Below are 25096 nucleotides of genomic sequence, written 5' to 3'. Positions count from 1 at the left end.
GGCCTTTTGCTGCTCCTCCATCCTCTGAAGCATATAGAGGGTTGAGTTCCACCGCGTCACAACCTCTTGCTTCAGGTGATGGCGGGGCAGGTTCAAGAGTGTTTGCTGGCGCTCCAGTCTTCGGCACGCAGTCGCTGAATGGCGAAAGTGGCCAGAAATTTTTCGGGCCACCCAAAGCGTCTCCTGCACGCCCCTGTCGCTTTTCAGAAAATTCTGCACCACCAAGTTTATTGTGTGAGCAAAACATGGGACGTGCTGGAATTTGCCCAGATGTAATGCCCGCACAATATTGGTGGCGTTGTCAGATATCACAAATCCCCAGGAGAGTCTAAGTGGGGTAAGCCACTGGGCGATGATTTCCCTCAGTTTCTCTAAGAGGTTGTCGGCGGTGTGCCTCTTACTGAAACCGGTGATACACAGCGTAGCCTGCCTTGTAACGAGCTGGCATTTCTGAGATGCTGCTACTGGTGACGCTACTGCTGTTGCTGCGTAAGGTGATACATCTACCCAGTGGGCTGTCACAGTCATATAGTCCTTAGTCTGCCCTGTTCCACTTGTCCACATGTCCGTGGTTAAGTGGACATTGTGTACAACGGCATTTTTCAGGACACTGAGGACACTTTTTCTGACGTTTCTGTACAGTCTCGGTATCGCCTGCCTAGTGAAGTGGAATCTAGATGGGATTTGGAACCGGGGACACACTACCTCCATCAATTGTCTAAATCCCACTGCACTAATGGCGGATACCGGACGCACGTCTAACACCAACATAGCAGTCAAGGCCTCAGTTATACGTTTTGCTTCAGGATGACTGCTGTCGTACTTCATCCTCCTCGCTAAGGACTGTTGGAGGGTCAATTGTTTAGTAAAAGTAGTGGTGTTCCTACTTCCTCTCTGGGATGATGAACGACTCCCAGCAGCAGCAACAGCAGCAGCGGCAGCAGTAGGCGTAGCAATGCAGGATCCTCCAGAGGAATCCCGGATAGGAGAGTCAGTCATGCCAGTGACATGGCCTGCAGGACTACTTCCGATCCTGACTAAGGAGGAAATTGACGAGGAGGGAGTTGACGGTGTGGTTTGCAGGCGCTTGGATACAACAGGACAACGGGATTTAGGTGTCCCTGGACTGCTTACGGTCTTAGCCAAAGTTTCTGAACTTGACAGTAACTTTTTATGAACGCGCTGCAGGTGCCGTATAAGGGAGGATGTTCCTAGGTGGTTGACGTCCCTACCCCTACTTATTTCACCTTTACATATGGTACATATGGCAAGACAGTTGTTGTCCGGATTTGGATAGAAATATTGCCAGACCAAAGAGGTGGAATGTTTGGTCTTCTGCCCAGGCATGACCGTGATGGGCTTTTTCATCCCACGGACAACAACTGTCTCCCCCGGAGCCTGATTTAAACAAACCACATCACCATCAGAATCCTCCTCGCCAACTTCCTCCTCAGCGCCAGCTACACCAGTATCCTCATCCTGTTGTACTTCAACAGTGACATCTTCAATTTGCATATCAGCAAGTGGACTGTGGGTGCTCCTTTCAGCACTTGCAGGGGGCGTGCAAATGGTGGAAAGAGCCACCTCTTCCCGTCCAGTGCTGGGAAGGTCAGGCATCGCAACCACCACCACACTTGGACTCTCCTTGGGGATTTGTGATATCTTCTTAGAAAGCACAGTTCTTCGCTGTGCTTTTGCCAGCTTAACTCTTTTGATTTTTTTAGTGGGAGGAGGGCTTCCATCGTCATGTGAAGCTGAACCACTAGTCATGAACATACTAGGGATCGACCTTAGCCGTTCCTTGCCACTCCGTGTCGTAAATGGCATATTGGCAAGTTTACGTTTCTCTTCAGCTGATTTAAATGTCTTTTTCAAGGTCATTTTCCTGAACTTTGCCATTTGGGATTGTATGTGCCCTCTACTATGACATTGGGCATCGGCCTTGGCAGACGACGTTGATGGCATGTTATCGTCTATGTCATGACTAGTGGCAGCAGCTTCAGCACTAGGAGGAAGTGGTTCTTGATCTTTCTCTATTTTATTTTTATCGGAGAAAGTTTGGTCCTCCATTTATGTTATATCGATTTGATATATACGTGCGGCTAAACACAGAAAATAATTTTTTTTTTGGTTTGGACTGGAGTGTACTTTGTGGGTTACAGCACCCTTTAACGGTCAAGCCAGCCGGCCCTTTACTTATGACACAGGCGCACGCTTGGCACTACTTTGTTGATGCACGTGCGGCTACTGCGCACACAATTCACAAACACAGAAAATAATTTTTTTTTTGGTTTGGACTGGAGTGTACTTTGGGGGTTACAGCACCCTTTAACGGTCAAGCCAGCCGGCCCTTTACTTATGACACAGGCGCACGCTTGGCACTACTTTGTTGATGCACGTGCGGCTACTGCGCACACAATTCACAAACACAGAAAATAATTTTTTTTTTGGTTTGGACTGGAGTGTACTTTGGGGGTTACAGCACCCTTTAACGGTCAAGCCAGCCGGCCCTTTACTTATGACACAGGCGCACGCTTGGCACTACTTTGTTGATGCACGTGCGGCTACTGCGCACACAATTCACAAACACAGAAAATAATTTTTTTTTTGGTTTGGACTGGAGTGTACTTTCGGGGGTTACAGCACCCTTAACGGTCAAGCCAGCCGGCCCTTTACTTATGACACAGGTGCACGCTTGGCACTACTTTGTTGATGCACGTGCGGCTACTGCGCACACAATTCACAAACACAGAAAATAATTTTTTTTTTGGTTTGGACTGGAGTGTACTTTCGGGGGTTACAGCACCCTTAACGGTCAAGCCAGCCGGCCCTTTACTTATGACACAGGTGCACGCTTGGCACTACTTTGTTGATGCACGTGCGGCTACTGCGCACACAATTCACAAACACAGAAAATAATTTTTTTTTTGGTTTGGACTGGAGTGTACTTTCGGGGGTTACAGCACCCTTAACGGTCAAGCCAGCCGGCCCTTTACTTATGACACAGGCGCACGCTTGGCACTACTTTGTTGATGCACGTGCGGCTACTGCGCACACAATTCACAAACACAGAAAATAATTTTTTTTTTGGTTTGGACTGGAGTGTACTTTCGGGGGTTACAGCACCCTTTAACGGTCAAGCCAGCCGGCCCTTTACTTATGACACAGGCGCACGCTTGGCACTACTTTGTTGATGCACGTGCGGCTACTGCGCACACAATTCACAAACACAGAAAATAATTTTTTTTTTGGTTTGGACTGGAGTGTACTTTGGGGGTTACAGCACCCTTTAACGGTCAAGCCAGCCGGCCCTTTACTTATGACACAGGCGCACGCTTGGCACTACTTTGTTGATGCACGTGCGGCTACTGCGCACACAATTCACAAACACAGAAAATAATTTTTTTTTTGGTTTGGACTGGAGTGTACTTTCGGGGGTTACAGCACCCTTAACGGTCAAGCCAGCCGGCCCTTTACTTATGACACAGGCGCACGCTTGGCACTACTTTGTTGATGCACGTGCGGCTACTGCGCACACAATTCACAAACACAGAAAATAATTTTTTTTTTGGTTTGGACTGGAGTGTACTTTCGGGGGTTACAGCACCCTTTAACGGTCAAGCCAGCCGGCCCTTTACTTATGACACAGGCGCACGCTTGGCACTACTTTGTTGATGCACGTGCGGCTACTGCGCACACAATTCACAAACACAGAAAATAATTTTTTTTTTGGTTTGGACTGGAGTGTACTTTGGGGGTTACAGCACCCTTTAACGGTCAAGCCAGCCGGCCCTTTACTTATGACACAGGCGCACGCTTGGCACTACTTTGTTGATGCACGTGCGGCTACTGCGCACACAATTCACAAACACAGAAAATAATTTTTTTTTTGGTTTGGACTGGAGTGTACTTTCGGGGGTTACAGCACCCTTAACGGTCAAGCCAGCCGGCCCTTTACTTATGACACAGGTGCACGCTTGGCACTACTTTGTTGATGCACGTGCGGCTACTGCGCACACAATTCACAAACACAGAAAATAATTTTTTTTTGGTTTGGACTGGAGTGTACTTTCGGGGGTTACAGCACCCTTTAACGGTCAAGCCAGCCGGCCCTTTACTTATGACACAGGCGCACGCTTGGCACTACTTTGTTGATGCACGTGCGGCTACTGCGCACACAATTCACAAACACAGAAAATAATTTTTTTTTTGGTTTGGACTGGAGTGTACTTTGGGGGTTACAGCACCCTTTAACGGTCAAGCCAGCCGGCCCTTTACTTATGACACAGGCGCACGCTTGGCACTACTTTGTTGATGCACGTGCGGCTACTGCGCACACAATTCACAAACACAGAAAATAATTTTTTTTTGGTTTGGACTGGAGTGTACTTTCGGGGGTTACAGCACCCTTTAACGGTCAAGCCAGCCGGCCCTTTACTTATGACACAGGCGCACGCTTGGCACTACTTTGTTGATGCACGTGCGGCTACTGCGCACACAATTCACAAACACAGAAAATAATTTTTTTTTTGGTTTGGACTGGAGTGTACTTTGGGGGTTACAGCACCCTTTAACGGTCAAGCCAGCCGGCCCTTTACTTATGACACAGGCACACGCTTGGCACTACTTTGTTGATGCACGTGCGGCTACTGCGCACACAATTCACAAACACAGAAAATAATTTTTTTTTTGGTTTGGACTGGAGTGTACTTTCGGGGGTTACAGCACCCTTAACGGTCAAGCCAGCCGGCCCTTTACTTATGACACAGGTGCACGCTTGGCACTACTTTGTTGATGCACGTGCGGCTACTGCGCACACAATTCACAAACACAGAAAATAATTTTTTTTTGGTTTGGACTGGAGTGTACTTTCGGGGGTTACAGCACCCTTTAACGGTCAAGCCAGCCGGCCCTTTACTTATGACACAGGCGCACGCTTGGCACTACTTTGTTGATGCACGTGCGGCTACTGCGCACACAATTCACAAACACAGAAAATAATTTTTTTTTTGGTTTGGACTGGAGTGTACTTTGGGGGTTACAGCACCCTTTAACGGTCAAGCCATCCGGCCCTTTACTTATGACACAGGCGCACGCTTGGCACTACTTTGTTGATGCACGTGCGGCTACTGCGCACACAATTCACAAACACAGAAAATTATTTTTTTTTTGGTTTGGACTGGAGTGTACTTTCGGGGGTTACAGCACCCTTAACGGTCAAGCCAGCCGGCCCTTTACTTATGACACAGGTGCACGCTTGGCACTACTTTGTTGATGCACGTGCGGCTACTGCGCACACAATTCACAAACACAGAAAATATATTTTTTTTTGGTTTGGACTGGAGTGTACTTTCGGGGGTTACAGCACCCTTAACGGTCAAGCCAGCCGGCCCTTTACTTATGACACAGGTGCACGCTTGGCACTACTTTGTTGATGCACGTGCGGCTACTGCGCACACAATTCACAAACACAGAAAATAATTTTTTTTTTGGTTTGGACTGGAGTGTACTTTCGGGGGTTACAGCACCCTTAACGGTCAAGCCAGCCGGCCCTTTACTTATGACACAGGCGCACGCTTGGCACTACTTTGTTGATGCACGTGCGGCTACTGCGCACACAATTCACAAACACAGAAAATAATTTTTTTTTTGGTTTGGACTGGAGTGTACTTTCGGGGGTTACAGCACCCTTAACGGTCAAGCCAGCCGGCCCTTTACTTATGACACAGGCGCACGCTTGGCACTACTTTGTTGATGCACGTGCGGCTACTGCGCACACAATTCACAAACACAGAAAATAATTTTTTTTTGGTTTTGACTGGAGTGTACTTTCGGGGGTTACAGCACCCTTTAACGGTCAAGCCAGCCGGCCCTTTACTTATGACACAGGCGCACGCTTGGCACTACTTTGTTGATGCACGTGCGGCTACTGCGCACACAATTCACAAACACAGAAAATAATTTTTTTTTGGTTTGGACTGGAGTGTACTTTCGGGGGTTACAGCACCCTTTAACGGTCAAGCCAGCCGGCCCTTTACTTATGACACAGGCGCACGCTTGGCACTACTTTGTTGATGCACGTGCGGCTACTGCGCACACAATTCACAAACACAGAAAATAATTTTTTTTTTGGTTTGGACTGGAGTGTACTTTGGGGGTTACAGCACCCTTTAACGGTCAAGCCAGCCGGCCCTTTACTTATGACACAGGCACACGCTTGGCACTACTTTGTTGATGCACGTGCGGCTACTGCGCACACAATTCACAAACACAGAAAATAATTTTTTTTTTGGTTTGGACTGGAGTGTACTTTCGGGGGTTACAGCACCCTTAACGGTCAAGCCAGCCGGCCCTTTACTTATGACACAGGTGCACGCTTGGCACTACTTTGTTGATGCACGTGCGGCTACTGCGCACACAATTCACAAACACAGAAAATAATTTTTTTTTGGTTTGGACTGGAGTGTACTTTCGGGGGTTACAGCACCCTTTAACGGTCAAGCCAGCCGGCCCTTTACTTATGACACAGGCGCACGCTTGGCACTACTTTGTTGATGCACGTGCGGCTACTGCGCACACAATTCACAAACACAGAAAATAATTTTTTTTTTGGTTTGGACTGGAGTGTACTTTGGGGGTTACAGCACCCTTTAACGGTCAAGCCATCCGGCCCTTTACTTATGACACAGGCGCACGCTTGGCACTACTTTGTTGATGCACGTGCGGCTACTGCGCACACAATTCACAAACACAGAAAATTATTTTTTTTTTGGTTTGGACTGGAGTGTACTTTCGGGGGTTACAGCACCCTTAACGGTCAAGCCAGCCGGCCCTTTACTTATGACACAGGTGCACGCTTGGCACTACTTTGTTGATGCACGTGCGGCTACTGCGCACACAATTCACAAACACAGAAAATATATTTTTTTTTGGTTTGGACTGGAGTGTACTTTCGGGGGTTACAGCACCCTTAACGGTCAAGCCAGCCGGCCCTTTACTTATGACACAGGTGCACGCTTGGCACTACTTTGTTGATGCACGTGCGGCTACTGCGCACACAATTCACAAACACAGAAAATAATTTTTTTTTTGGTTTGGACTGGAGTGTACTTTCGGGGGTTACAGCACCCTTAACGGTCAAGCCAGCCGGCCCTTTACTTATGACACAGGCGCACGCTTGGCACTACTTTGTTGATGCACGTGCGGCTACTGCGCACACAATTCACAAACACAGAAAATAATTTTTTTTTTGGTTTGGACTGGAGTGTACTTTCGGGGGTTACAGCACCCTTAACGGTCAAGCCAGCCGGCCCTTTACTTATGACACAGGCGCACGCTTGGCACTACTTTGTTGATGCACGTGCGGCTACTGCGCACACAATTCACAAACACAGAAAATAATTTTTTTTTGGTTTTGACTGGAGTGTACTTTCGGGGGTTACAGCACCCTTTAACGGTCAAGCCAGCCGGCCCTTTACTTATGACACAGGCGCACGCTTGGCACTACTTTGTTGATGCACGTGCGGCTACTGCGCACACAATTCACAAACACAGAAAATATATTATTTTTTTAGCACTTGGGGGGAGCACCCCTGATGGACAGAGCACCCCCTGGACAACACTACAGCACTCCTTTAGGACTGGGACACTGCACAGGACTTTGGAGTGGACACAGCCCCTATGGAGAACTGACTGCACAACACAGTCCAGCCAGCCCCTATGGACTTTGAAGTAGTGGACACAGCCCCTATTAACAACAGCAGCACAGCACAACACAGCCAGCCCCTATGGACTTTGAAGTAGTGGACAACAGCAGCACTACACTACACTACACTACACAGCCCTAACTCCCACCCTCCCTCTTCACTGTCCACAGCCGAGTGAGAAAATGGCGCCGACGTGGGTACCTTATATAGGATCCAAAACCCGCGAGACTCGGAAGGCGGGATGATGACGTTTTGCCTCGATTTCAGATCCGAGTCAGGCGGGAAAAGTCGAGCCTGATTCGGATCGGACTCGGATCGGGGGGGCTCGGGGGGGTTCGGATTTCAGAAATCCGAACCCGCTCACCCCTAGTCTGTAGTCAAGTAGATTACTTCTTTCTAAGTGTTCTGCTTCCCTGAATGCTTGATCTACTGTTTGTTTGTCATATTGTTTATCCAAAAATTGGGTTGCTAATTCCTGTCCTTGTATCTGAAAGTCTTCTAGTTTTGAACAGTTCCTCCTCAATCTGAGAAACTGTCCTTTTGGTATAGTTTCAAGCCAACGAGGATGATGCCAACTACTGGACAAAATGAAACTATTAAACTTGTTGACAATCTCCCTGGACACTTCCCTCCCAATTTTGTGCTAGATGACGTGAAGGGGAGATTTGCCTATTATTTTGTAGTGAGTATATACATAGTGCCTTTATTCTATGTATTCAACTGCATCACCAATGTTTATTAACCCCAACTCCGCCAATGTACCCACTGCTTCACCAATGTTTATTAACCCCAGCTCCGCCAATGTACCCACTGCCACACCAATGTTTATTAACCCTAGCTACACCAATGTACCCACTGCCACACCAATGTTTATTAACCCTAGCTACACCAATGTACCCACTGCTTCACCAATGTTTATTAACCCCAGCTCTGCCAATATACCCACTGCCACACCAATGTTTATTAATCGCAGGTCCACCAATGTACCCACTGCTTCACCAATGTTTATTAACCCCAGTTCCGTAAATGTACCCACTACACCACCAATGTTTATTAACCCCAGCTCCACCAATGTACCCACTGCCCCACCAATGTTTATTAACTCCAGCTCCACCAATGTACCCACTGCCCCACCAATTTTTATTAGCCCCAGCTCCGCCAATGTACCCACTGCCCCACCGAGGTTTAGAAACCCCAATCTCTGCCAATGTACCCACTGCCCCACCAATGTTTATTTACCTGTGTACCATCAAGATAGTTTTTCCAAAAATTATTTTATTAAAAAGACCACTCAATGGTAATTATAAATTTGCTATAAAAAAATCAATGACACATTTAAAACACAAAATAGTAATTTTTATTGTAACTAAAAAACATAATTAATAAACAAACATTTTAAAAAATTCGAACTGGTAAAACATTCAAACTGGAATAACAGTATAAAAAACATTAAAATAATTTGAGTATTAAAACAGTTGTTTGTCTATTTTCCTATCCTACAGAGATGACTAGTGCGAGAGAGAGGCAATTCATTACTTGCTTTCTAAAGCTGTACAGAAGCCATGAATGTCTTTGGAAAATAAAAACAAAAAATTACATCAACAAACAGAAAAAAGCTGCAGCCATAGACGACCTAGTGACTTACAGCTTGCCCTATCATGATGAGGCATGTCCAAAATGGGTAAAGTTCTGAATCCAAAACCTGAGGACTGTTTACCTAAAAGAGCACAAGAAACAAATGGACTCGCGGGCTTCAGGACCAGTGACAGAAGACGTCTCCACAATTTATGGTACTTTGACCTGCTTCGATTTATTCACGAACTGGAACCACAGAGAGCTTCATAAACTCTAATGGCGGAGAATGTGCCTGGAGAGCAGGAAGAGGACACACAGGAAGCGAATCAACCATCCTCTTTGGATGTGGAAAGTACAGACACAGTGCATACACACTATGCCAAATGTTTGCAACTCTGACAGTCCAAAATTGTCCATATCTGTTCAATGGAGACAGTCCTCCTGCCTTGGGACTGCCCCCACTCCATTATAATAGGCCAGGTATTGCTCCCTGACATCTTTAGCCCATGCAGTCCCCGTTGACTCCATATTTACTGGTGATGACACAGAGGGAATATGGACTGTCTCCTCTGGCTGATGTGGGTTGTCTGGCATTTACTGTGCCTGACGACCCAGTAAATTTTTTCGACACGCAAGTTGATGGCTTTGTGTAATATGTGAAAGTGGTTGCTTAAAATACCAAAGGCATCATCCACAATCCGCCGTGCCCTGGTCAGGACCCTCTGCGCATACGGATTCATCAAGTGTTTGTGTAGTGCAAATGCCTCGTCAGCCACAAACACAAAGTTAAGGCCATGCTTCGTTTCTGCTGTTGACAATTTCAGACTATTGGAGGTAAGCTTTTCATAGAAACATTATATTTACACTTTTTATTCTCTACTCCAACAGTCTGTAACACCTGACCAGGACCTGAGCTATAGCCCCCAAATGTAGGCCAAAAGTGAAAGCAAGGCAGAGCCTCCTTCCCAAAGATGTTATTGATGCAAGACCCAGTCACAGCCATCGGGACTATTACAACCAGTAGAGTAGGCCCTCCCAAAACTCCTGGACTTGTTAAATAATCTGGGCACAAATATTGCCAGTAGTTTACGGGCTATGGATCTGGATCAGCAGATACACGCTGGGCGAATCATATATGATACTGTCATAAGGGGAAAAAACAAAAAACTGGGCTGCATCACAAGGCTTATCGACGAGCCTCTGCCCCAGCCAACTGTGCAGTCAGTTCCAAGGATTGTGCCCCCCACATCACAATCCAACCCATCACCCAGCTACCAGCCCACAACACTGATGGGACCAACCCCATCCCACCCTACACCCCATCCCACTTACCCTACTCCCCAAACCATTGACCCCTCCACATCCTAAGAGGCTCTCTACAGAGCCATGCTAGAGGTGGATGAGGAGCCACCTCAATTTTTAAAATGTTTTTTTTTTATTGGTTATATTTGCTCCTACAATAAAAAATATAGTGGTCGCTTGCATCAGCTTAATGGTATTGCACAGGTGCTTGTACAGGGCAGGGTTTACTCTGAACCATAGAAGAAAACATTGTTCCTTCCAGCACACTGCAACAATATCAGCAAAAATACTTGAATCCTACATGATAATAGAAATTCAGAGGTATTAGTTGCATACATTTGCAAATATATGATTAAGCTCCGGGCCAGCATCAAGTCTCCTCTATACCGGTGTCCCTAACATTCAGGGGTTCACATCTGAGGTGCAGGGCACCATAAAAGAATCCAGCCAAGGATTTACTCCTAAAAATATTTGCCCTAAAAATATCAACAAGTTTTATATCTCCCAATAGCTACTCTATGGTATACGGTGGAGAGGATGCAGATTGGACATGTTCACTAAACACATGGCGTAAGGACAGATTGTTGTATGCCAGGGCCACAATCTGGACTTGCACCATGTGTTTCTTGGCCAATTAAATCCGCCATCTAAACTACTGTATACCATAGAGCAATATAGCTATTGGGACAGATAAAACTTGGTCATAACACACTCTTCATATTACCATTACAAGCCGTGTTGGTTAATAACATATTTAAATGCTGCCATGTTGGTAGCTTTTCATTTCAAATATGCAGCCATAATGGTTGCGATATTACATGTATATATCTGGGCTGTTCTCCCGAATCTCCATCAGCAGCATCATGTGGGAGCAAGTCTCCCTCCTCATCAGCCACTCCTTCGTCCAGCAGGACCTCATCCTTCTCCTTTCCTCAGCTCCATCACCTTTCAGCTTCAAATAGCCATAGGTTAGCAAAAACTTATAGCGATAGGAATCCATCACCACAGAATACAATGTAGTATAGAAAACACTTTGTTAAAGGCAAGCCAAAAACAAAGCAGAGCACAATAGCAATGTACAGCAATACAGCAGGTATAAACCAAGCCTCACTAGTGCACAGAACTAAAATGGCACCTGCCTTTTATACCCCCTAGTTAAGCACTCCCATTTTTAAAATTCCAGCAGATGAACCATGCGGTTGTTTAGCTGGGAACATCTGTATATCGTTTGCAGCAGTTTGTTGCTGCATATAGCCATGTAGCGTGCCATGCATCTCACGCCACACACTACGCCATGAGTCGCGCCACACAGAATGTTACGTAACGGAACGTAGCGTAGCACCGGAAAAAAGTCATAATGTGTAATACAACTTTTTGTCCACCAGGTGTCACTTTTCCTAAACTTCACAGTGTATGCGTCTGATTTCCAATGCATTTTCTGTATTACCGCCCGATGATTGGCTGACAGAAGCAGTGATTCTGTACAATATAGTTCAACATTTTCCTCATGGAATCAGGGCTGTAGAAGAATGTCTAATAAAGTTTTAAATCATTGAGTGTGAGTCCTATACTATAAAAATATTTCACACTCATGCACAGCTCTGTATTACACACTGACTGTGCGTTAGAAGCTGAATACTTGAGTCAATGTTGGAGCTGTCCCAGATTAGTCATTTCATGACTTTAGTAGTGGGCTCTGTTTAAAAGTGAGGTCTCTGTATTACAAGCTGACTGTGCATTTTAAAACGCACACTTGTGGCACTGTCAGCGCTGTCCCAGACACTATAGTGATTTCATGATTTTAGAGACTAGTAGCAGGCTCTGTTTCAAAGTGAGGTCTCTGCATTTTAAGGCGCACACTTGCAGCACTGTTGACATGTTGGTGCTGTGGTGGCTGCCAGATCTGGGGGTTGCAATGTGCGACACAATGGGATCTCTGGCGCATGCCCAGTGGAGCTGCTCCATACGGCAATCATGATATGCTGTGGCATATGGAGGATCATAGTACTACGCATCCCCAGTGGGTCAGGAGTCACAAACAGTGCATCCCAAACTTAGACACTATAGTGATTTCATGACTTTAGGGACTAGTAGCGGGCTGTTTGAAAGAGGGATCTCTGTATTACAAACTGACTGTGCATTTTAAAATGCACACTTGTGGCACTGTCGGCGCTGTCCCAGACACTAGTGATTTCATGATTTTAGAAACTAGTAGCAGGCTCTGTTTAAAGTGAGGTCTCTGTATTACAAACTGATAGTGGATTTTAAAGTGCACACTTGTGGCACTATTGGCGCTGTCCCAGACACTGTAGTGATTTCATCATTTTAGAAACTAGTAGCGGGCTCTGTTTAAAAGTGAGGTCTCTGTATTAGAAACTGATTGTGCGTTTTAAGGCGCACACTTGCGACACTGTCGACATGTCGGCGCTAAGGGGGCTTCCAGATCTGGGGGTTGCAATATGTGAAACAATGGGATCTCTGGAGCATGCCCAGTGGAGCTGCTCCATACGCCAGTCATGCTATGCTATTCAGTGGGTCGGGAGTCACACACAGTGCATCCTTTCATGTCCTGCACATGCGTGCGCTTCAATGCATTAATATCAGGTGTCATGCATCCTACTGTATGTTGTAGAAAATGGCTGTGAGGCAGCGGCCATATTCCAGGAGTGAGTTGGAGATCCTCCTTGAATGGAGGGATCGGACGCTTTTTCAGAATGTGATATCCTAGCCCAATTAGGCCGGAATAGAACAATCCAGCCACCGGTTTAGTGACCTAGTGAGTAGGGATTCTCCAGGGCTGCAGAGGCTCAGAGAGCGCCATGTGTGTAGTAAGTACAGTATTATTGTACAGTTATTGTGTGATATAACATGAATGGGTGTGGATTACCAGAACAAGTCAATAAGTCGACACACTAAAGGCCGATATGTACAAAGGTCGACAGTTACAAATGGTCGACAGGGTGCAAAGGTCGACACAGGTTTTTTTAATGTATGCATGGCCCTGCGCCCCACTTTCCCCACCACTGTTCATTGTTAATGACATCGGCAAGTGTTGATGCATTTGCCAATGTTGCCAGGCCTGCCACTAATGATGTAGGTGGGTACAGTACACACATCATTAAGTGTATACCCAGCTTTAGTGTGTCGGCCTTAGTTTGTCGACCAGCACTGCAGAAAGTTATGTCTGCAGCACGTGAATGAGCGTACTGCACACATAGAGTAACATGAATAAGCTTTGTGTGCCAAAAACTGTAGAGTACATGATGGGTACACACTAGACCAGCATTTTTCAATGAAACGACAACTGGGAGCTTCTACTGTATCTCTGTAAGTCTTTTGGGGGGGGGGGGCTGGGGCACTACTTGAGTTTTATTTTATGTTGTACCCCTCTCATACTGTAGATTGTGTTCCAATTGTTGTCAGATGAACGTTAGTAGCCATTGCACTGTTATTTTTTTAAGTTCTGTATGTGTTTGTTTTATTTTTAAAAATGTGTTGATGAAAAATTACATTATAGTATTTTATTTTAATGTAGTACATCAACGGCGCATCCGACAGACATCGTCCTCTGAGGAGTAGGAGGTGGAGGGGGGCGGCAGGACCCGACAGCCCTCCCCAGACAAGTATTGCCTGTACTCTACTGTACCTCTTTCCTCCACTCTCAGCGGCTCTTCTTTTGCTACTTGCGCCATCACTATTGGAGTAGTATTGTGTTCAGAGAATTATGGAACAGTAAGTTCTGAAAGTGGGCAGTCCGGGAGGGCCATTGATGCTATTCACATTGTTTTTTTTTTTAAGACATTTACATATTTTTTTGTTTACACAGGCCCACAACCTCAGGAGATTTTGGCTGAGGTGGAGGAGTCAGTGGATGAGGCAGCTGAACCTGACAGCCCTCCCTAGCCAAATAAGTACTGTATATAGTAGCATAGTACATTGTTTTTTTTTGTACTGTACTTCTCTTCCTTTGAAGAATGTCTCTGTTCCTACTGTATTTCAAAGACTACATTGTTAATGACCCGCGGGACTGTGCATTGTTGGTCATTCACTGCATACACACTGAACAATATATTGTTTAAAGATCTTATTATCATTCATAAGAATCGTCTACTGTGTATGCTCCTTTATTTAGTGTACAGAAATGTTATGTTTACCCTCTACTTTCCCGCTGAGTACATTACTGTGTTTTTCTTTTCTTTACACAGAACACCTCCATATCGTTGTTGTGGAGCTGGAGAGTGAGGAGAGCAGTGATTCTGGTAAGCCTTAACCTTGCATTTTTTGGTTAGGGTTAGGCAGGGAGGAAGGTTAGGTTCAGGCAATAACAGGGGGAGGTTAGGGTTAGGCACTAGGGGAGATGGTCGGGTTAGACACCCCTAAGGGAGGGTTAGGGGTGGAGAAGGTTAGGGATAGTTTAGTTACCTTCCGATGTCAGGATCTTCTCTGTCAGGCTGACGCCACTGGCATTTAAATCCCATTCCCATTTCTCCCCCATGATGTAATGTGGAGACAATAAAAGTACTTGATTTACTATAACATTAAAGCATTTTTGTTTACATACAGACCGGCTAATCATTGACGAGTCGGCTGTGGAGTCGGGGAGTTCCACAGCCAATGAGATGGATTAGTCACAATTAGGTAATGTACTGAAGGTTCTTCTGCTGCTGCTCCAGACTCTCAGATTTTGTCCAATGCTCCACAGTGCATTCTAAAATATGGTGACCTAAAAATTTAAATAATAAAATGATTTAGCTGAGACATGCACCATGCATGAGGCAGATTACTGTATATCTTTTGTGAGTTGTGGGCACTACAATGTGTCAATGTGAAGTGATGACAATGCAACAGTACATAATGTTACGTGGTAGCTCTACAATGTTGCATAATGTAAAGGGTATACTCAATCATCATATCTGTTTTTTTAAACAGAGCTAATTCCTGTGCAACCGCTGATCCTGGACCAAAGGGGCTAAGCGGGTGATTTCAGTAGGGCGGCCCACAAATGGCAGGTGTTCCTTTGGGAAACGCCTCCATTTTTGCAGCCACCCCCCCTACCCGCCTACAAAACGGGGCGAGTTGTAGATCAACATTGATAGCCGCCCCGTTTTGTTGCGAGCCCCGGAGTGAGTGAAGTTCTCACTCGCTACGGGGATTGCACACACGCATGGCACGCGCCGCGCGTGCGCATTGGGCCACCATCGACCCGCTTGTGAGCACTATGCGCTCGCGAGAGGGTCTGAATCAGGCCCTGTGTTTTTTTTTAACTATTTAATTTACAGTGGAGTTACAGGTGCTGGCCGCCTGCTGGCACTTGTAGTTCCACAAGTGCCAAAGGGCAGTCATGCTGGCACCTGTAGTTCCACTGTAAATTACAATAGTTTTGAACTATATACAACATTATTACCCCCATACCCACCACTCCAGGGGTGCCAGGAAGAGCCCCGGACTTCAGCCTAAACCTGGGGTTTTGGGAGAGAGGTGACCCCTTCTTGGGGAGGGTATCCACCTCCACTGAGATCCCCCGCCTTGGGCAGACCAGCTTGGGGTGCGAATGCTTTGGCCATAGAGCCCCAGTGATAGGGTCTCCTGGCTGTGGCATTACACCCCAGTTTGTTTGGGTTCTGGTTTTAAATATAGGGGGAAAAATGCGTAGGGGTCCCCCTATATTTAAAACCAGGGCTGGCCCTGCAGCCAGGTGCTGGTTCCAAAATGATGGTGGAACCCTAGACATTTTTTTTCCCTGTCATTTTAGGAACCAGGACAGGCTGGTTATTACAAAATAAATAACTAAATCTTTTCCAGGTCTCGAACCCTCAGGACAAGCACTGTAGCAAGGTGATCACCTAACCTCTAGCCTACACACCATCCATATCAAGAGCTGCACCTGTCATGTATGTGATGTTACGTCTGCGAATTACAGCAGGCAATGTGTACTATAAACCTCCATATGCTACAGAGCAGCTCCACTGGGCATGCACCCATTGCAACCCCCAGAGCTGGGAGCCACCACAGTGACGATGTGCCGACAGTGCCGCAAGTGTGCGGATTAAAACCCCACTTTCAAACAGCTCACTAATAGTTTCTAGTCATGAAATCACTATAGTGTTTAAGTCTGGGACAGAGGGCCTGATTCAGAGCCAGACGCTTTTTCAGAGCGCTCGCTCAGCGCTCGCGAGTGGGTCTGAATTAGGCCCAGAGTCAACAGTGCTGCAAGTGTGCATCTTAAAACACACAGTCGGTTTGTAATACAGTGACCTCACTTTTAAACAGAGCCCAGTACTAGTTTCTAAAGTCAATAATTCACTATAGTGTCTGTCTGGGACAGCACTGACAGTGCCACAAGTGTGCGTCTTAAAACGCACAGTCAGTTTGTAATATAGAGACATGTCTTTCTGGGTTGACTTCTAGTTCAGTGATGGTTTTCTGCACCACTGTTTTCTGCACCACTGCATTCTGCAGTTCTGCAGTGACCAACACATTCATAGTGGCACATAAGTTGTCCTAGCAGATGCGGGATGGTGTCCTTGGCTGGCAACTGTCACCATTCCTCGCCGTTTCAGGACACTAGGGCAGACTTTGACCTGACTGCTTAAATGGCTAACAGAGCATCCTTTATTATGGTAATGAAAGGCTCTTGTTTGCTTTGGGGGAAGGGACCTGATGCACTGTGTGTGACTCCCGACCTGCTGGGCATGCGCAGTGCTATGAGCCTCCATACGCCACAGCATATCATGACTAGCAGGGCGCTACATGGCTATGCAGAAGCTCTACTGGGCATGCGCCAGAGAAACCATGTGCAAACCACGGAGTTTTTAATTCAGGGACTCCTGTGACTCAGACACCACTACTAGTTTCTAAAACATGCATTCTCTACAGTATATAAGTCTGGGACACTGCTGCAAGTGTGCGCTTTAAAACGCAGTCATTTTGTAATATACCAACACATTCATAGCAGCACATTAGTTGTCCTAGCAGATGGGGGATGGTGTCCTTGGCAATGGTCACCATTCTTCACTTTTTCAGGACACAAGGGCAGACTTGAGCTGACTGATTATATGGCTAACAAAGCGTCCTTTAGTATGGTAATAAAAGGCTCTTGCTTGCTTTGGGGAAAGGGACCTGATGCACTGTGCAGGGCCGTAGCTAGGGCAGTGTGGCCAGTGCCATCGCACAGGGCACCACAGGTCAGGGAGCACTGTTTGAGCCTGTCAAATTTCTGTTTATTATCATTCTTGCTTGTAGCTTCCTCTTACTTCATCCCCAGCATCTCCTGGCCTTTCCTATCTCTTCCCTGGCCCTTCCCCATGAAGCCATGGCCCTTTTTTGGGTGCATTATGTCCTTTTGAAAAATGAGGGGAGTGCCAATGCTCTTTCTGGCACAGGGCACCAAAAAGTCTAGTTACGGCTCTGGCACTGTGTGTGACTCCCGACCTGCTGGGCATGCATAGTACTATAATCCTCCATACACCACAGCATAGCACGACTGGCATATGGAGCGGTTCCACTGGGCATGCACCAGAGATCCCATTGCAACCCCTGGAGCTTGCAGCCACCACAGCACCAACATGCCAACAGTGCCACAAGTGTGTGTCTTAAAATGCACTGTCAGTTCGTAATACAGAGACCCAACTTTCAAACGGCCCACTACTAGTTTCTAAAGTCAAGAAATCATTATAGTGTCCAAGTCTGGGACAGTGCCGACATTGACTTCAACCGCACAGTCAGTTTGTAATACAGAGACCACACTTTTAAACAAAGCCCACTACTAATTTCTAAAGTCATGACATCACTATAGTGTCTGGGACAGCGCCGACAGTGACGCAAGTGTACGTTTTAAACTGCACTGTCAGTTTGTAATTCAGAGACCCCACTTTCAAACAGCCCCTACTAGTTTCTACAGTCAAGAAATCATTATAGTGTCCAAGTCTGGGACAGCGCCGACTGTGCTGACAATGATTTTAACTGCACAGTCAGTTTGTAATACAGAGACCTAATTTTTAAACAGAGGCCCTGATTCAGAGCCGGACGCTCTGATAGAGCGCTCACTATGAATCAGGGCCGTCCTTCTCTTTTTTTAGAGCGGCCTCCTGGCTGCTCGCATAGCTGTGGGTGACCACCCAAAGATATAGCTAGGGGCCAAAAAGATGGTCGCGATGGTCAAGACCATCATGACCATCGGGCTTGCGATGAGACCCTTGTGGTAGGGTCTCATTGCCGCAAGCCCTAGAGTGCTTTTGGCTCTATCAGAGCCGAGAGCACTCCCACTGACATCACTTGTGATGTCAGTGGGGCCGGCCCCAGATGGTAGGCGCTCCCATTGGAATGCCTCCGTCTGGGCAGCCACGCCCCCGGCACGCCCACCAAAGGGGGCGTGCTGTCACTCACCATCGACAGCATGCCCCCTTTGTAGTGAGACCCGAAGTGACGGCTTGGCCGTCGCTATCCGGGTCTCGCACATGCGCACAACGGAGCCGGCTCCCTAGTGCGCATGCGCACTGGGCCAACATCGACCTGCTTGCGAGCGCTCAGCGCTCGTGAGCGGGTCTGAATTAGGCCCAGAGTCCACTACTAATTTCTAAAGTCAAGAAATCATTATAGTGTCCAAGTCTGGGACAGCGCAGACTGTGCCGACATTGATTTTAACTGCACAGTCAGTTTGTAATACAGAGACCTCATTTTTAAACAGGGCCCACTATTAATTTCTAAAGTCAAGAAATCAAAATAGTGTCCAAGTCTGGGACAGCGCTGACTGTGCCGACATTGATTTTTACTGCACAGTCAGTTTGTAATACAGAGACCTCATGTTTAAACAGAGCCCACTACTAATTTCTAAAGTCAAGAAATCATTATAGTGTCCAAGTCTGGGACAGCGCCGACTGTGCCGACATTGATTTTAACAAGTTTCTAAAGTCAAGAAATCAATATAGTGCTTTCCCACACCCACCACCGATACAGAAGGCTCCATTGACTTAACCTGCTACTTCACTTAGACCAGGCTGCAGAGGATCCGGCATTATAACTCCCGGCAGACCCTGCCTGCCCTGGCAGTGCATCCAAACTGACCCCCAGTGACTTCAACAGCAGAAACACCTATGGGCGCCCATCGGCAAACAACTAAGGGGTTATGGAGGTGTCACCAATACATTCACTGCTTAACACCGCAGACCTCTCTCCACCTACCGGTAGGTAAGCTCATCGCAGAGACATTGCGGGACGCCGTCAACTGTATGCAATCCTGGACTATATTACCACCTAGTACATCCCGGTTCCGAAAGTCTGTAGACCAAAGGTCCAGCAGGGGAACGTGCAGGAGTAAGGACCACACGGAAAGGAGCCCCCTGAAAGGGTCTACCCACTTCCCAACTGAGGTTTGTACAGAGCATTCTGCTCATCCCCAATACCAAGTAATGGAACCACCTAGGGAAGCACTGTGCCTTGCACAATAAAATAGGTTTGGATTCCACATACATTGTCTGCCTCTTCATTAATTACCCACACACACCCACTGACAGAGTCTCATTACCAACACCTCTCCCCCCCCTCTCCACTCCCCACACTTCCGCCCTCCCCCTCCCCTCCACCCATACCACCACACCTCATACAGTACACAGGAGTGCATATGCACCCTCAAATCATTAATCTACAGTATTGGTTATACCATCATAACAACACGGCAGTTATGTACAGTATGTGTACTGATTTGCACCCCGTTCTAAGAGCTTATGTGATATTAAAAAGATTTGTTGTGCAAACATGCAAATATAGTGTGTGAATGTGATATCCATTCAATTTAACAGAATGGTATTCAGCACAAATTACAACAGTGGAGCACTCGCCACCCAGCGGTTAAGTGCTGTATTACATGCCGTAGCATATCTTTCGTTGAAGAATACCACGGTATGCCAAAGTACAGCCATCATGTAATGTTCCACAGAGGCCTGAATGGCACACTATGTGCTACAAACTAGCTTGGCACATCTGTATATGTCACGGTCTGTGCAGTTTCTCTTCCCTTCCTGTGGTGTCGCTCTCTTCCCTGGTGCTTCAGCACTCTGGTCTAATGCTGGCCACACATCTAAAGATTATCTGTCCAACCAGACACCTAGTTTATTGGTTGGAATGAAAATCTGGTAACGTATGGGAGTAAATGATGATCCAAATTCCTGGACAACTTTGATTCCTGGATACCACACTCCCTCTCTTCAGACCTTCCCTTCCTCATCTTAGGTTACTCCATTATCCCTAGAAATGTCCCCACTGACCCCTTGGTGTCTAAACTCTGGGAAGAGTCACAGTGGAACCATTACCAGGAATATGAAAGTCAATATAGTATAGTGAATTGATTGATTATGAAGCTTAGGTGAGTCAAATGATTAACTCATCAATTAATAAAAGATACTTGAAGAGTCAATGGATAAAGAGTCAATTGATTAGAAATTGTGAGGAAAGATGGCTCCTTACTCAAATGTGACCGTGAGGGCTGATATGTTCTTGGTAAGGTGCAGCCTTGAGGACTGATAAATACTTGGCAGATTGCAGCTTAGAGGACTGATAAATACTTGGCAGGCTGCAGCCTTGAGGACTGATAACGCTTGGCGGGTGGCAGCCTTGAGGGCTGGTATGTACTTGGCTGGTTGCAGTCTTGAAGACTGGTTAGTAATAGGCTGGTTAAAGCTTTGGGAGCTGTTATGTATTTGGCTAGTTGCAGCCTTGAGAGCTGGTAAACATTTGGCTGGTTGTAGCCTTAAGAGCTGGTATGCACTTAGCTGATAGCAGCCTTGAGGTATATCAGAAACTGCTGTAAATGTTAATTGCTTGCTTGTATACATTATATAGACAACTAATTGCAACTGAAACTGAGGAGTTGTAAATTGCACATAGTGCACATAAACACTGAATTGCAGTGCAGACACCTGGGTGTTAAATAGCTGATTGGCCATACAGACACAGAGAAGCTGCTGAGACTTTTGGAATGAACAAAAAGTTCACACAGAACTGAAGTGCAGCTGACAGTGCTATAATGTACTTGCAGGGAATCCACACACGTTGAGGTGTGGCAGGCACTACCCTGATGTTACTTGCAGAGAATCCGGACTGATGCTGTGAAACGGCAGCCACTGCTTAGATGTTTTTGCAAGGAGTTATACAGATGCTGAGGTGTGGCAGGCATTGCTCTGATGTGACTTGCAGGTAATCCACACAGACGCTGGAAAGCGGTAGCCTCTGCTAAGATGTAACTTGCAGGGAGTACACAGATATTAAACACGAGGAGCTGGAACACAGAAGGATGAACTCACTAGAACTGGAAGCCACAAACAAATGCTTTAGCCGGCATCAGAGCGGGGGTAAAGAAAGGAAGGAGATCCAATCAGCGCAGGGAGGCTTAGAAAGAATAGTCAGGTAGGAGGACCTCGTGGAGCAGCAGCCCGGCATTCTTGTCTCCTAACAACGGGCCTGAGAAAACCTCCCAAATCACCATTGTCAGACAAGGGACAGCGGCGGCTTGTGACACTCATTTAGTTTCTCTCAATGAAGCTCCTCACCCTCTCATGTGACTGGACACTTACTTGATCTGGTTTTCATTCACCATTGTGATATTTCTACTGTGTACAATGATGTAACCACAAGGTTCACCTCAAGTAACCTTGTGGTTACATTATTGGATACAATGTAGCGGCTCCCACCAGGGACTCAATGGAGATTTCACAGCGGCCAGCTGTGCCCCAGTCATTCGTGTGGAGGAAAGGTATGTGTAAACACATACCTTTCCTCCTGTCTGGCATGGTTTCGGGTTTTTTGGGGTTTTTTTGTTTTTTTTTAAAAATCCCCTGGATGCCTACATGGACTGAAGAGGTCATGAACATCGCATAGGAGAGGTGAGTATGGATTTTTTATTACAGTCACCCCTATGGATTCCTACTGGATAAGGGGACATGATGTCATCAGGGATACTTGGTGAGTTTGAGTGATAGTGAGTGTGAGTGTGCATGTAGAGTATGTTATAATAAACTTTTAGTGACATGGTGTGTGTGTTGTGTTTTTGTTTAAGTATTTCTTTGGCTGTGGAACTACAGGTACCAGTGGGCCCATAATGCCCCGCATGCTGATACTTGTGGTTCTCCAAGTACCAGCATGTGGGGGAGGCTTGCTGGGATGTGTAGTACCACAGTTAAAGAAAATATTTTAACTTCTAATTTTTACACAACATTACACTATCAACCCGGCATCCACCGGGCTATCAGCCAAGGCCTGGGGTGCCCTTGAGAGGGGGATCCCTTTATTGAGGGGGTCCCCACCTCCCCAGGGATACCCGGCCTGGGCTGACTAGAGGTCAGGCGTAATGCTTGACTGGGAAACCCAGAGAAAGGGTTTCCCTGGCTGTGGCATTACTGCCCCGCTACAAATAGTCTGGTGCTAGTTATGTAAATTACAGGGGACCCCTACTCATTTTTTCTCCCCTGTTTTTCCACAACCAGGACCGGCTCAGAAGAGCCCTGTTCTGGTACTTAATATACAGGAGCTCCCTATGCATTTTAACCCCTGTGTATTTAGAACAAGGACAGGCTTTATATAGCCTGGTGCTGGTTATGCTTCTGGGGAGGGGGCGCATGTCATTTTTTTTTTTGTCAAAACACAGACAAAAGCCTTCATGGATCTCACTGATCTGTGATGGTTTCTGTATAACTCGCACCTTTTTATGATAGTCGAATTAAAAGGTGTGAGTTTACATAAGGAGATACTAGCACAGCTTCGTATAGTGTAGTAGCCTCGAGCTCAAAAGTTTGCAGGCTATTACATTTGCGAATCCCAGCACCAACTCACCCCTTCAAAAGATTCGAGAAGGTGCGAGTAGGATTTTTACTAAAACTCAAACCCTATTACATTTCTTTACAAAGATCTAAGGATCAAATAACACTGAGTTTACTATAAGATTAAAAAAGGGCCAAGTGAGTTTTATCGCTCATCAATTTCTATGTAATGATAATGACAAAAAAGTAGTTGTGGCGCTGGACAGTGTCGGATTCAGGGGGGGGGGGCACCCAGGCACGTGCCCCCCCTGTCGTTTAGGAGAAGATTTTTTTTTTTATCACTGTAGCTGCACTGGCCCGGCAGCATCAGGAAGAGGCTGCTGTGTCGGCCCTCCCCAGGCCGTGCAGCTACTAGAAGTCACCTGGCGCCGTAGCCAATAAAGGTTTTTTTTTTGTTACAGGTCAGGCGCGCAAGACGTCATGACATCACGGATGACGCTGAAAGAGAGGAGAGCTGGAGCTGCTTAACGGGAGCTGGGAACCACAATGCGGACTTGTGAAGGTAAGTGTGGGGGCTGCTAGGGACACAAGGGGCTGCTGCGGATAAGTAAGTGGGCAGCTAAGGACAGAGACACAGACGGAGAGCTGCGGGGGACACAAGGGGGCTGCTGGGGATGCGTAAGGGGTCACAAGGGGGTGCCAAAGGTAACCCAATGGTCTGTGCATGAGGGGGAAGGTTTGTGCTGTGAGGGGGGTCTGTGCTGTGAGGGGGGGTCGGAGCAGTGTGGGGGGACTCTGTGCTGTGAGGGGGGATCTGTGCTGTGAGGGGGGATCTATGCTGTGAGGGGGAGGTCTGTGCTGTGAGGGGGGGTCTGCTGTGATGGGGGGATCTGTGCTGTGACGGGGGTCTGTGCAGTGAGGGGGGGGATCTGTGCTGTGAGGGGGGATCTGTGCTGTGAGGGGGGATCTATGCTGTGAGGGGGAGGTCTGTGCTGTGAGGGGGAGGTCTGTGCTGTGAGGGGGAGGTCTGTGCTGTGAGGGGGAGGTCTGTGCTGTGAGGGGGGATCTGTGCTGTGAGGGGGGGATCTGTGCTGTGAGGGGGGGATCTGTGCTGTGAGGGGGGGGGATCTGTGCTGTGAGGGGGGGGGATCTGTGCTGTGAGGGGGGGGGATCTGTGCTGTGAGGGGGGGGGATCTGTGCTGTGAGGGGGGGGGATCTGTGCTGTGAGGGGGGGTCTGTGCTGTGAGGGGGGATCTATGCTGTGAGGGGGAGGTCTGTGCTGTGAGGGGGAGGTCTGTGCTGTGAGGGGGAGGTCTGTGCTGTGAGGGGGAGGTCTGTGCTGTGAGGGGGGGATCTGTGCTGTGAGGGGGAATCTGTGCTGTGAGGGGGGATCTGTGCTGTGAGGGGGGGATCTGTGCTGTGAGGGGAGGTCTGTGCTGTGAGGAGGGGTCTGTGCAGTGAGGGGGGGTCTGTGCAGTGAGGGGGGGGTCTGTGCAGTGAGGGAGGATCTGTGCTGTGAGGGGGGTCTGTGCTGTGAGGGGGTCTGTGCTGTGAGGGGGTCTGTGCTGTGAGGAGGGGGTCTGTGCTGAGTGGTGAGAGGGGTCAGTAATGTGAGAAAGGGGGTCAGTAATGTGAGGGGTCAGTGTTGTGAGAATGAGGGGATCTATGCTGTGAGGGGGTCTGTTCTGAGAGGGGTCAGTGATGTGAGAAAGAGGGGGTCTGTGTTTAGAGGTGAGGGGTCAGTGATGTGAGAGGGGTCTGTGC

The sequence above is a fragment of the Taudactylus pleione genome, unplaced genomic scaffold (genome assembly GCF_031769625.1).
Source record: "Taudactylus pleione unplaced genomic scaffold, aTauple2 ptg001800l, whole genome shotgun sequence".
Classification (NCBI taxonomy): Eukaryota; Metazoa; Chordata; class Amphibia; order Anura; family Myobatrachidae; genus Taudactylus; species Taudactylus pleione.
This window is presented reverse-complemented; position numbering follows the sequence as displayed.